An 8,268-nucleotide genomic window follows, 5' to 3' on the forward strand; every position below is an offset into this window, starting at 1 on the left:
TGGAGCACCGTGTCCCTCCTGGCTCCACTGGGGCTCCATGTGTCACCTTAGCTGAGAGGGTCTCCTAACCGAGCCTGTAGACTGGGGACATGCAGATGCCCATCTCCAAACCTAGATGCATGTTACCAGGTAAGAGAGGCAACAGGTTGCTTGACTCCAGCCCTGAGACCCTCTGGAAAACCTGTCTACGGCACAGTAAAGAGATCAGGGGTCCCCCAGGGGTGGGTGGGGAGGAATGAACAGGCAGAGAGCAGAGGACTGGGGAGCAGTGAAAGCTCTCTCTGTGACACCATAATGGTGGGCACAGGTCTTCATACATTTGTCCAAATCCACAGAATGTACCACACCCAGAGTGAACCCCCACGTGTAGACTATGGACTCCGGGCAGCTGTGCATGTGGGGGGAGCTGTGCATGTGGTGGGGGACTGTGTGTGTTGTGGGGGTTGTGCATATGGTAGGGGGCTGTGTGGTGGGGCGCTGTGCATGTGGTGGGAGGCTGTGTGTGTTGTGGGGGCTGTGCATGCAGTAGGGGGCTACATGGGAAATCTCTGTACCTCCCCCTCAATTTTGCTGTGAACCTAAAACTGCTCTTAAAAAAGTTTATTTTAAAAGAGACAACCTTGTTGGGGATCAGTGAGGCCTGAACTCTCTGTCTCAGCGAGTTTTCGGAGCGGTAGCCGTGTGGCCTGCGTGGCTCCGGTCTCGGGACAGAGGAGACGTCGCTGGGGAGAGGCTGCCCTGTGCCCCCTCCGGGCCCCTCCCCTGCTCTTGGGGCTGGGGCTGCGGGAGGGAGTCCCCGGGGGCAGCGGTGCAGGCGGCTCTCCAAGTCCAGAGTCGGAGTGGAATCTTTGTTAGCGGCGGGGCATACATCTTTTAAATTATAAATCGATAAATAGTTAATTCAATAATAGAATGCTCTTGAATATTTCATGCAGCCCACGCACCGCAGCGCTCGCTCTGCCTGGATGTTGATGGAGCAGTGGAGAAGAATTGGAGGTGAACCTCCCCCAAACTCCTATTAACGCAGTCGCAGACTCAGCAGGAGTCGGCGAGGGTCCCCTCCACTCACCTGGGGCTGTGCTGGTGCTTGTGTAATGCCCAGGGGGTGACCCTGGGGAGGCTGGGTTTCATCGCTATATATAAAACACCACTGCTCAGAGGAGGGATGAAGTTCAAAGAAAAGGAGGTGTAGTGGGTGTTTGTATCTCCCCATATTTATAGGTTGAGACACCAAGCCCTGGTGCCTCAGGATGTGGTTGTATCTGGGTCTTTGAAGAGACGGTGGTGGTGCCCGATTCTATGTGATCCCATGGACTGTAGCCCGCCAGTCACTCTGTCCGTGGGATTTCTTAGGCAAGAATATTGGTGGGTTACTGTTTCCTTTTCCACTTTAAAGAGATAATTAAGATAAAATAATTAAGGGTGGGTCTTAATTTAATAGGACCTGACCACCGGCCCCAGAGGCACTCCCAGGGGAGCTGGGTTGAAAGGGTATTCAGTAGGTGCCAATCACGCCCCAGTGCATTTTCTCCTGATGGGACTCCGGACCAGGCGGGACTCCGGTGGCCAAGACTCAGGTGTGGCAGTGGGGGTGGTCCCAGGGCAGCATCTACACGGCATTCAATCTGAGCTCACGCATTGCATAGGGGCCTGCAGGGGAGCTGCGGGTGAGGGTCTTCTCTGAGGATCTGAGCCTCCAGAGCCCACAAAGCCGCTCCCACTAAACCACCCTGATTTTCGCTTGGCCTGTGGCCAGTGGGGACCTGAGTCTGGTGGGAGACATGGCATCACCCTGGGTGAGGTTCTCATCCTTCTCTGGGCAGACAAGCCTGGGCCCCATGGGTGACCAAGTGTGGGGTTACATCCACTTCTCAGAAGAACAAACACCGTCCGGGAAATGGGGAGCTTGAGCCTTTGATCCACAGCAGTTATTCCGTGCCCCTGTGGCCAGTGACCTCCTCAAGGACCTGTTGTGTCCCCAAGGAGGGCGGCAGCCCCTCCCAGCTGCGGTGGCCTGGGAGCAGACCCATGTGCGGTGCAGCCCGTCTGCTGTCATCCCCAAGGCGGCCCTGCCTCCGTGGCCTGTTAGCTCCGCTGACAGAGCTGTAACAGTGACAGTAGATTAATATCTCTTTAATCAGCCAAAATGAACATGGCACGCTGGTGACAGTCCAATTTTCTGCTAACAGATTGTAGCCCATCTAAACCCAGCGCTCAGCTGATTTTTATTTCTGCCGGAGATAAGTCAGTGCGGGAGGACCAGCCAGCGCCATCCCAGCTGCCGCCTCGCTGATCAATAAATCTCGCCACTGCGACGTTTCTCACCCACCTGTCAGGCGCCCGCAGCCTGGGGGACAGAATGCGGAGCGGTGGCATTTAGAGGCTGTGGCGGAGCTGGGAGGCATGCCTTCGAGCTGGGTCCACGTGTCTCTTCCCTCGCTGGGAGACGCTGCTGAACGTCCTGGAGGTCATGGGAGAGCGAGGGCAGGAGCTATCAGAGTGCAGGCCCACGGGTGCACACATGTGGGGTCCCAACTTGGCCTCGGCTTCGTATAACTCTCTGGCTGCCCCTCCCCAGCCATGGGAAGTCGCTTCTCTTTTCATCTTCTCTGGGGGCTTGCAGAGAGTAACTCTCGTCCCACTGCTCCGCTAGAGGTGTCCAGTGGTGTGGGAGGGTGTGCTAGGCTGAGGCCAGGGGCCCTGGAGCCTCCTGTCTGGTGATGAGCCATCAGGGGCTTCAGGGTAGCTCCTCCCAGGGGATATTTTTCATTCCGAGGATAGAGGTCTTCCCTAAGTGTGACCGTGTCACTGGTAGGGCCCTTTATACCCACTGGCTGTTCTTTAAAGAGTACACGCAGCCTGCTGGCAGCCCTTCCTCGGAGGACCCATCTCAGAGGCTGCACTCCTGCCCGCTTTGCCTTGAGACCAAGCCCCAGACAGTCTGTGGGTTGTGAATTTCATTCCAGCAGCCAGGACCCCATGCTTTGACCATCCCCATGTCCATGTCTTAATGACACGCTTACTCTGCAGCTCCAAATGTGGGAAGGGAGGGGATCTCCTGGAGGCCAGATCCAGGCCTGAGTCATGAAGAGCCCTTGTAGGGCCCTGGCACCACTTGGGGCCCAGTGAACTTCCCTCTCGGATCCTTGCCATTACCATAAAATCTTTATCTTAAAAAAAAAAAAATTGAGCATGAGAAGCAATAATTAGATGTCAGGCTTGTAGTGTTTCCCCGTGAGCTGAAGCAGGGAGACAGCACCTGCAGGCGGCTGCAAATGGGAGGCGGGACACACCTCCGTCGGGTCCCGGCTCCATCTTCATCCTCCATCCTCTGAGCAGCGCTGGTCCTGCCTGCTGCCCGCACTGGCACCTCTGCTCGCCTTGCAGCTTTGTCCCATTCCTCCAGGGACCTCTGCTGACCTGGTTGACTGGCAAAGGGGAGATGGAGTGCTGGCAGGGGCTGCTTGCCTCCTGGGATGCCATTCCCGGGTGGTTTCATTCACTCACTCAGCAAACATTCCCTGAGTCCTCCTGGCCTTGATGTCTTCAACCAGCTCACTGTCCAGGATGTGTTCATGGCACAGATAAAGTGACCTCCCAGGCTCTGTCCTGTGCAGGGCTGCACCATTAGGGTAGGGAAGGCCATCACGGTTTCTTCCCCCGTCTGGGCAGACATCACTAATCGAACGTGGCACTACTTTTCCTTGTGGAGCAATGCTGCTCCCTGCCCTTGGGTGAATCCTTTTCCAGGTGGATGTGGTTGGATCTTACTAGAGAACCTGGCCTGTGCTGTGTCCTTTCCACCTAGCTGGGCCCCCTTCCTTTGCAAGCCCAGAGCTTCAGGGCCCGGCTCTGTGCTCTGTGCCCAGAAGGCTGTGGGTCCACCTGGCAGGCACATTGCTCAGTCAAACCCGAACATCAGGGGGCACTTGCACTGTGCCTGTGGCGTCTACTTGCTGGGTTATGGCAGTGCCTGCACCTAGTAGACCTCACCATGGTCCTCCCACTGCCCCTCCAGGCCGTTACCTCTCACCCCAGATGGGTTATAGGCCTTGCTGGAGTCACTCAGCTTGTATCTGTGACCATGAGCCATGCTCTGTTTTGAGGACATGCCTACCTTTGAAGAGCTGAAGGTGGGGGACAAGTGACCCCATGATAGCCTCTCTGGCCACTTCCTCCTCTGAGATCTGGAGAGAGGAGAGCGCCCCTGATCACACCTGCATGGCCACCATGGGAACAGAATTGGCTTTGCCCATGGGGCCAGTCTGATGGCAGCCAGGCCCCATCAGGGGGCTCCCAGGATGGAAGAACTTGGCCAGGGCCTGCTGGGGTGGGTCAAGCGACAGGAAGAGGGGAAGGCCCCCAGCCTCTGGCACTCTGGCTCCAGAGCCAGCTCTTGGGGATATCTCTGTGACCTGGCCCCCAGTCTCTCAGGACCACTGCCCACCTGGGAAAGGCAAAGGCCCTCAGGGGCTCCGACTGGGGGCTGCAGTGTCCTGGCAGGGGCCAGACTTGGTGGGGTTTAATACGGGCTGCATAGGACCTGGCTGCTTCTGACCTGGAGGGCAAGGGTGAAGAGAGGTGCCTGAGCAAGAAGAAGAGGGGTCTGGACAACCATGAGAGGAGTGGGGGCCTGGGGGTTGGGCAAGCCCAGCCAGGGGAAGCTGACAGCCCGTGTGTTTCCCCTATGTGTTCCTCTGACATCACCTCCATGGGCGCTTACTGGATGGAACCTTCCGGAAGTCAGAGGATGCAGGTGACATGGCTGCTGTCCATACCAGGGCATGGAGCAAGGAGGCAGAGCACAGGCCCGAAGGGCAGACGGGCAGAGGTGCCCACGCTGTCTGCTTCCTCTGATGGCCGGTGGGCACCCCACATGGTTCTAGGCCTTTCTGCCTGTGCTGGGAGTACCACGTTCCACCTGCCCCCAGCAGTGTCTCCCCAGGAAGCCTGACCAGCCCCAGCCCTGCCTTGCCTTTGCTGCCCCCTCTGCTGCCCGAGGAGCTTTCTCTGAGGGCATCTTGCTGTCTGCTCCAGGACACCTGGGCCATCTGCCTCCTTGGCCAGCATTGCTGTCACGCTACACGCATCCACTGGGCTCTGCTGGGAAGCTTCCTGAGCCGATTGATTCCAGCATCAAAGGCCCCTTCCCCGGGGGCCAGTGGCTCTGGAGGCCCCAAGAGCAGCTGGACAGTGAGGATCCTGCCTGAAGATTTATTCTGAAAACAAGGTGACGAGTCCAGTGGAGAGCCTGGGCTGTCAGCCGTGATTCCCGACAAGGCTGGGACCCTGCCTGCAGCTGTGCTGACAGCTGGCTTGGCTTGCAAGAGCCTCCGGAGATCCCTAGAGGGAGGCAGAAACTACTTCTCCAGAAAATCTCCCAAGAAGGACGGAGACACAGGCCCAGAGACTCATCCCCACGAGGGAGGACCCTGTGGCCTGCTCCTTCCCCTGGTGTGTGGGTGGGTGTGGGTATGGGCAGCCCATCCTGAGGCCAGACAAGTCCTCACAGGGCTGGGCAGTGCTGCTTGCTGCTGGGGGCCCTGGGTGCTTTCTAGCTCAGCCCTTACACGGGAAGTCCTTTTTAGGAGACCCCAGGCTGGGCAAGGCCGGGGAACAGCCTGGACCAGGTGGGACCCAGGCGGCCGAATGACATAAACTTGTCCCACTTCTCTGTCCCCAGATACCTGCCTCAAAACCTGGGTGGGAAGTCAGCCCCTTCCCTGTGCATCTCACTGGGTCTGTTCTAGTGTCTTCCCCAAGGCACTTAGAGAGTGGATGGTATGGGGTGAGAGGGACAAGGTCCCCATGTACACACATGCACACGGACACAGAATGTGCACATACATGCGCACACATGCAGAAAGTATACACACTCAGATGTGCGTGCATACACACTTGTGCATGGACATACGTGAACACTGACACTACATGCATACACCCACATGTACACATATGTGTAGATGAGTGTGCACACTCACATGCACACACAAATGTGTACATAATCACACACACACACACGCTCACACTTGAACATATACTCAAAGGTGTACACACATGCATAGACACTCTTAGAGGGCTTACCCAGGACACAGGGCCTGGGGCCTCTCTGGCCCTCACAGGCCCAGGGGTAGGGGGCACGCCTGGTGAGCCAACCTTGATGTGTTCACCAGTGTGAGAGGCTGCACTCTGCCTTTGCATGTGAGAACCACAGCCCTACTCTGGGTGTGCACACATGGCCCCATCTGTGATACTTAAGCATCTGATCTGAACCTATGCTCAGGCCCCGGGGTGTGGGGCTGAGGCCATGGCTACCTGGACTAGTGGGCAGCCAGCCAGGGTTCTCTGGGCCCAGCCACCATGAAGACGGGCAGCATCTCCCAGCCTCCAGCCCTGGTCTGGGGCCTCGTTCCCCAGGCGGGTCCTGACCCGGGGCCGCCTGCGTCTCCTGGCCCCATCGTGGCTGACAGGGCCCTCTGGGCCGAGCCACTGTGGAGATAGGCAGCATCTCCCAGCCCCTGGGCCTGGTTGGGCCTCTTTCCCCAGGTGGGTCCTGACCCGGGGCCGCCTGCGTCTCCCTGGCCCCATCGCGGCGACAGGCTGGCATTTCCCGTCCTGTTTGCTCTTTCTCCTCCCTGTCGTGTCGACAAGCACAATCATGTTCCCTGACAGACGGAAATATCAGCCCTCGAGCATGGGGACAAAGCAGGCTTTAAAGTTTAACGAGAGGCGTTAATGGAAATAAAATGTAAAAGTCTCCTTCAAATGTGGGGTTTCTGTTTTATCAGAGAAAAAGTGCCCTAAATAATACATAAACTATGTGTGTTTTAGTTCTTTTACATGCGTGAATATTTAAAACATGCAAAAATGTAGAAGACGCATTTGCCAGGAACAAAAGGAAACACTTATTTAAGCCCCAAAATGAATAAATAAAAGAAGGTGTGGAGCAGGAGATGGTGAAACAGAGGAGATGTGTATTGACCCGGCAGTTTGGGGTGAGGGCTGCATGTGGTTGGGTCTGCAGGCTGGCTTCTGGGGGAGCAGGGCCCGGTCTGGGTGGCGGCCCCTGGGGTGGGTCCCTGGGGTCAGGCTGTGAGCACCAGCAGCTGCGGGTCCCTGGGGTCTGTCCCTGCATTTGCACCAACCATGGGTCCCCCTGGGTTAGGCCCTCAGCCCCACCAACTGAGGGTCTCTGGGTTTAGGCCCTGCACCCCACCAGATGAAATGCTTGGCTGCAGCACCTGCTCCCCAAAGCCCAGGGATTCCTCCTCCTGTGTTTTGGCTTGCAGAAAACACAAATACACTCCCCTCCTGCCTCTTTCTGCCCTGTCATTCCTGTTCCGTGAACACCTGGGTACGCATGTTGACTTAGTACCACTGTGCTCCTTGAGCACCAGGTCACATGTGTGTCCCAGGACGGCCGGACGGCAGAGCACCACGGCTGGAGCTAAAAACAACAGAAGCTTGTTCTTTCCTGATCCAGAAGTGTGGAATCCCGACTTCAAGGTGTCTGAAGGGCTAACTCACTGTGAAGGCGCCAGGTGAGGAGGCATCCTTCCTGCCTCATCCAGCGTCTGGGGGCTCCAGTGTCCCCTAGTTTGTGGCCGAGGATCCTTCCTGCCTCATCCAGCTTCTGGGGGCTCCAGCGTCCCCTGGCTCGTGGCCGCATCACCTCAGCCTCTACGTCCACTGTTATGTGGCCTCTTTTCCCTGTGACTGCCTCCTTTTCCAGCAAGGACTCCTGTCATATCAGAGCAGGGCCTGCCCCATGCCCTCTTGTTGACCTGGTTACATCTGCAAAGACCCCATCTCCTATAAGATTCCGTCCACAGGTACTGGGGTTGGGACATCACCATGTCATCACTGGGGACACAGTTCAACCCCCAGCACCAGTGCCCTGTGAGCCCTTCCAGAGCACTTATGAGCAGGAGCCTGAGGCTGAGGGGATAAAGTGACGTGCTCAAAGTCCCTCTGCCCGAGGGTGGGTTGTGGGGTCAGACGGATGAGGTCTCTGTGGGAGTCCTGCTGGGGATCCCAGGCTCCAGCTCCCAGCCTCATGCCAGCTGCAGGGTCTCTCCAATCAATGCATATTTTCTGTCACATTGACACCTGGAATCCTGCATCTCAGAAGTGGGGGGAAGAGTTGTGAGGTCGTGGGGGATTGGGGCAGTCAGCTTTCACAACCTCGCTCTGCCTCTGCCCCCAGCTTGCTCCTGACAGCTTGCGCTGTCCAGGAGCTGCTGCAGGTCTGGCTCAGGGCTGTCCTGC

The 8,268-nt window shown here is 57.3% G+C and overlaps 1 long non-coding RNA gene across 2 annotated transcripts in view; it reads left to right on the plus strand.

The window, feature by feature from the left end:
* Positions 1-6,911, plus strand: part of LOC122452436 — a 32,023-nt gene extending 25,112 nt beyond the window's left edge. Inside the window, exon 3 of one of the 2 annotated variants that reach the window (XR_006272694.1) lies at positions 936-6,911. This is a non-coding gene — a long non-coding RNA (uncharacterized LOC122452436). The remainder of the gene's footprint in view (positions 1-935) is intronic. The other variant, XR_006272695.1, reaches the window with a different exon arrangement.
* The last annotated feature ends 1,357 nt before the right edge of the window (positions 6,912-8,268 follow it).

This window comes from Cervus canadensis, chromosome 13 (genome assembly GCF_019320065.1).
Source record: "Cervus canadensis isolate Bull #8, Minnesota chromosome 13, ASM1932006v1, whole genome shotgun sequence".
NCBI classification, from domain to species: Eukaryota; Metazoa; Chordata; class Mammalia; order Artiodactyla; family Cervidae; genus Cervus; species Cervus canadensis.